Genomic DNA, 5,992 nt, shown 5'->3' on the forward strand with positions numbered 1-5,992 from the left:
TATTAACTGTAAAATGAGATCAGGAGCCCATACAACAGAAAAGCCCTCAGTAAGTGAACAAAAGAGCGAGCGAGCAGAGGACGTTCATTCTTTAGCATTCTCGGGGTATAGTGAACACACAGGAGCGGAACAAATCCACCAAGCCTGATGATTCATTTTGATAAACAACATGTCGATACAAATAATTGTAAGACGTCTATCTTACATCAATTGCCAAATAATGACATCGTTCAGAACTGCAGTTTCCAAATTCAACTTAGTGATGAAACACGTTCACAGGCTTAGGCAGATCTCTGGAACCTCTTTCGTGATTCCGTGGGTTGATAATACCCTGCAGTATCTGCTCCTTCCTTGCACATAGAATAAATTGATGGTCCAAGAGGCATCAACAAACAGGATATATTTCAGGGGCGGGCCCAGTGACCGAGTAGTTAAGTCCATGTTCTCCGCTTCGGCGGCCCAGGGTTTCACTGGTTCGGATCCTGGGCGTGGACATGGCACCACTCATCAGGCCATGCTGAGGCAGCATCCCACATGCCCCAACCAGAAGGACCTACAACTAGAATATACAACTATGTACTGGGGGAACTTTGGGGAGAAGGAGAAGAAGAAGGGGAAGGGGGAGGAGAAGAAGAAAAGATTGGCAACAGATGTTAGCTCAGGTGCCAATCTTTAAAAAAAAAGGGATATATTTAAAGGTTTGAGGTGGCTTTGGGGAGAATTGGAAGTTGAAACATGTAGAAGTTGAGGGACCCTGAGAAAGATCTGCTCATTCCTTGCTCGTAGCAGAGTTTCTGCATCCCATTTCTTTCTAGGCACTCAGGATTCCCTCTATGGGCTTATGATAGCCGGGTTTCCAGATGGAAAATGGGTTAATTCCCTATCAGGCAAGGCAAGACGGAGGTCTGGAGCGCGAGAGGACAGAGCTGTTCTCCTTTTGGAAAAAAAAAGTCGTTTTGAAGGTTCCGTTCTCTTTTCTCTCTCTGGATCATTCTCTAGAGACAGCTCTTCAACCTCAAGGAGGATGGATACAAACACTGCCAGGATTCAAACCCCATTTTGATCATTCACCCATTTTTGCAGCTCCTTTCTTCCCATCCCAACAGCTAAACGTTCAAAAGATAATAAGCATTTCCCTCTGTTTATCCCTAAAGCGGCCCATGGAGACATTTTTTCATCGTTTCCTGGCTTGCTGAGGGAGGATGTCGTTAACCGAGTGCAGTTTTACTGGTCAGATTACAGTGTCAAGACTAACAGGGCAGCTGGTTTGCTTCACTGATAAAAGAATGAAAGACCTTGCTTGTAAATAGCTTTGTCTCTGTTAGCAACCTCTTAAATGAGTCTTGCTGCCCTCCCGCACCCTAACTGCTCCTTCAAACGCTCTGCTCCATTCCTAGGCTGCGAGTTACCCTGGAGACTAATCTGCATAATTAGTTCCTGGAGCTTTCCACTGTGTCACGTCTTAGTTAGCACCCCTGTTTGATGGCTTTGAACTTGGTGGGACACGGTGACTCTGTGGACTGTGGTACGTTTGCCTCTTCCTGGTAATGGGCGGGGAGGGGTGTTTGTGAGGAGTGGGTGTGGGAGAAATGCTCCCTTCTAGCATCTGAGCAATGGCGTGCTACTGAATTTCTCCACCACTTCCCATCACACCTATCACAGTCATCCTAAAAGTAAGAAAGGTAATTTATTCCCCACCAACTCCAAGATTCCGGAGGTAGTGGCCTCTTGGCTTTTCTGAAGTTCTGAATCTCACCTCTCAGTTCTGTTAGCAGTTGATACTTCCCCACTCCAGCTTCTAAAAATAGTTACCTGGCAGACTTTGCATCAGCCTCTGGAAAAGGAGGTTGGATACTGAGAGGGCAAAGTAATATAGTGCCTAAATGAACTGAAAAAGAAGGAGGAAGAGGAGCAGGAGGGAGAGACAGAAGAGGAAAGGGAAGAGGAGGAAGAAGGAAGAGAAGGAGGGGGAGGGGGAGAACAGAAACGAGAAGACAGAAACCAGATGAAGCCATTTTTCGAAACAAAGCATTTGCCTTTATCTCTTCCCAAGGCATCCAGAAACTTCTCATTGCAGATTATTCAGTTCACTCACAGAAGGACTTTTTTTATTCCTCATGGGTTTCTTTCTGAGCTTAAACAGAAATCGCTCCAGATGACAGCTCAACACGTGACTGAGAATAGCTTAAACAGCTCATCTTCATTCTAGGGTTTCTCAGAGCATGATCTGCAGGCCTTTCTCAGAATCACCTGGGTCCTAATTTAAAAAAGAAAAAAAGACAAATTCCTGGATCTACATCAGTATCTCCAGGGAAGGGGTCTGGGAATTTGCAGTCTGCAGGGTTTTCTTGCTTTTGTATTTAAGGAGGAAGGACCTAGATGATTCTTCATGCCCACGTAAATTCGTGAATCACTGCTTTCATCCATAGGACTCAGGGCTGTTTTTCTCTCTGGAGAAGACAAAATTTAACAGTTTTTTAGCACTTGAATCATCAGCCAAGAAATGTAGGTGTTGCTTAGCTCTAAGCATCCTGTAACATTAAAAAACTATGTGTGTACAAATATCGGAAGAGAAAACAGTTGCTGCATTGCTATGACACACAGTCAGATATGCAAGATACCAGCGTAACACGTCACTGAAGGAATAAGAATTTAGAACCGCATCTCTGGCAGTTTATGAATATAAGTGTGTGTAAGGAAAACGACGACACACCTGAAAGCCAAGTTTGCGTAAGGAAGTGGCTTTGTTGGGGATCTCTAGCAGACTGTTCTGCAGTGCATTTCTAGCACGAGCTGCCTTCGCTCCCCACTGGAAGCGCTCTTTCTGCCTCTTGGAGGGCACAGGCTCCTTACTCACAGCTTGCATATTGTGGGGCCAGGAAATGCAGCTGGTACTATATTAATTGTGCTATAATCTGAGGCAGAAAAACACTGGCATCTAGTGCCCAACCAGGTGACTGGCTTATCTGGGTAGCGCAAACCCACATTGCTGGGATTTTTCTGCTGTGGGCCTGATCATAAACGACCCACAGAGGGGAGAGAAGTAAGGATCCTGAGGAGAGGACCATCTAGCTGACTGGGTGGTGAAAGATAACACATCGGGCGCACCTGAAAATCTTGGATCTGAGAATAGCCCAAGGCAACAAAACAGATGGACAACAACCCCAACAACCCCTATGCTTTTCCTTTTGTATTCTGTAATGACCCATCTGTGAAATTTTGTTTTTCATAGATAGGAGTAGAATGAAGAAATTCCCATATGTACAGTCGTCCTTCGGTATCCGCGGGGGACTTGTTCCAGGACTCCCGGAAGATACCGAAATCCGCGGGTGCTCTGTGCCTTAGTAGGCCCTCCGTATCCGCGGGTTCGGCGCTCGCCCGCGGGCTCCACATCCGCATCTGCGGAGGAGGGCAGACTGTCTTTCAACTGAAACAAAACTAAATATATCAAAAATAGGATCGTTTTAAATAAGCAGTGAAATTGAAGAACTGAACATTCCAAGAAGAAAAGTCAATAATAGCTTATTTTTGGTATCCAGAATTAGAGTTTTTAGTGGTCAATAATCCACTTTGGATTAAATGAACATTTTGTGGAGCAATGAATTGGGTAGAAAACAATTCTGTCTTGTATTTATAAAGGTTTATGTTGATAAATCAAAGAGTTTTCCATTTTTACTCAATCTCAATAGGTTTTGACAAATACTGCTTACCTCTTACCTCACATACTTATTTTTGGTTTTCCTAAAGAGGTGACAGATGCGAAAGATCCAGGCAGCAAAGGTAGAGGAAGAAAACGCTAGTTGGGAAAAGGGAACAGCATGTGCAAACATCTTGCTGTGGGAAAGGACTTAGAGCATTTGAGATTGGAGTGTGGGGTCCTTGGGGGACAGTGACCATGCTGACAGGAGTGCTGTCATAAAGGGCCTGGCTGACTATGGTAAGGAAATTGAGTTTTATGCTAACAGTGATGGAACGCTATCAGAGGCCTCTAGGAGTGACCTGATCCACCTATTCAAGATATGAATTTGCTTCTCAAAATTTGCAATAAATAAAGGTAGGAAAAGAAGAAAATACACTGGTCTATATATATATATATATATATTTTTTTAGGAAGATTAGCCCTGAGCTAACATCAACCACCAATTCTCCTCCTCTCATTGTTCTTTTTGCTGAGGAAGATTGGCCCCAAGCTAGCATCAGTGCTCATCTTTCTCCATTTTATATATGGGACGCCTGCCACAGCTTGGCTTGATAAGCGGTGTATAGGTCTGCGCCGGGGATCCAAACCAGCAAACCCCGGGCTACCAAAACAGAGCACATGAACTTAACTGCTGTGCCACTGGGCCAGCCCCAATATTTTGTTGTTATGTTGATTTTTCGGTTAGTCAACAATGTGTTGCTGATAATTAATTGATTCAACTTTGTATTATTTTAAAATAAAATACTCAAAACAATTACCACACTTTGGGGATAAATGTAGCCAGCAACCAGCACGGGACCCCAAGTTATAATAGATGCCATAATCGATTGCTAAAGCTGCTCACTCCTACTTCAGTCTGGGAGGGAAATATATAGATGAGAATATTAATCAATGATGTCTGTAAAACGTTAGTTTTACAAGGATACAAAGGAGAATAAGACTGCAATGAATGGAAACAACAGAAGACTTTTGAGCTGTTAACTACATTCACGCTGTCCCGGTTTATGGTTTGTAATATTCTCTACTACAAAGCTTTTTATCCAAGTATTTTTTATTTTCCTATGTTGCTAGGCTTTACTAAGATTATGATCATTTATAACTTTTGTATTTTGAGAAAAGATCCTTTGTATTTCCAAATATCATCATTTCCCTCCCCCACTTCTTGCCATTGCTAGATTTATCTGTGCTTTGGAAATCAGACAGTTCATCAATTTTTCAGAAGCCCACCTTTTTTTCCCCCATACTCTCCCAAATACAATTGTTGGTATTCGGGAACCTAAAGAAAGTTAAGTAAAAATTTTCCAAGTAGGTTTGACCCTAATTCATCCAGTGTGAAAATGACCTTTTTGAGAGTAACACTGAAGGATGTGATGTCAATGCTGTACCGTTTCCAGAGGATTAGCGAGGTCCCTCAGGCATTCCCAGTGTCCTTTAATAATCCATTTGGGCTTGTCATCCAAGAACTTATTTAAACCTTTTTTGAGCTCATTTATGTTTTCAGTGTGTACTTCCTGGTGTGGTGAGGAATTCCTTAATTTTATAGGCATTTGGAAATTTGTTTATTTTAAATTCGCGTCTTTAAAATTACACTTTCAAAATGTCACAAGCGCTGTACTCTGAGTCTCTACCCAAGCTTGGTGGTTAGTGCCCCCTCTTTCTGGGGGACACTGCAAGGAGAGGGAAAACAACGCTCCTCTATACTCCTAGAAGAGGGGTGATGAGGAGGGGACACAGGGAAAGGGATATTACCCAGACACAATCAAAGAGGATCCCCTGCTTCCTGGCTGCAGTCTGCCCTTCTTTAGAGAAGGGAAGGCAAAGATTTACGAGAAGCCTAAGGAGGTTGGCACAGCCAGGGGCTCTGGACCCAGAGCAGCCTGGGTTGAACTTCTCGCCCCTTACCAGCACATTTTTCCCCCTACGTGCTCCCGAATAAACACATTTAACCTAGCACATTTAACCTCTCTAAGCCTCAGTTCCTTCTTCTGCAAAGTAGGCTAGTAATTAGTCCTCACTTCTGGGGTGACTATGAATAATAAATGAGAAGACGTCCCCATGCGGGGTGCTCAGCCCAGAGCTGGAGCCCTCAGCGCTCGAGAAGGTGTGCTCTGACCCTTCCCAGCTCTTACTTTACAGAACGTCACTGTCAAACTTTCCTCTGGAGGGATCCTGCTATGGCAGCCCCTCAGACCCTTCTGATGCAGCTCTGACCCTCCCCCAATGGGTCTTGGAAGGTGGCAATTGAAATTGCCTGAACGTTTAAGTGTATTACAGTTTATATAGAGTGTAGTT

Source organism: Equus asinus, chromosome 2, assembly GCF_041296235.1.
Source record: "Equus asinus isolate D_3611 breed Donkey chromosome 2, EquAss-T2T_v2, whole genome shotgun sequence".
Lineage (NCBI taxonomy): Eukaryota > Metazoa > Chordata > Mammalia > Perissodactyla > Equidae > Equus > Equus asinus.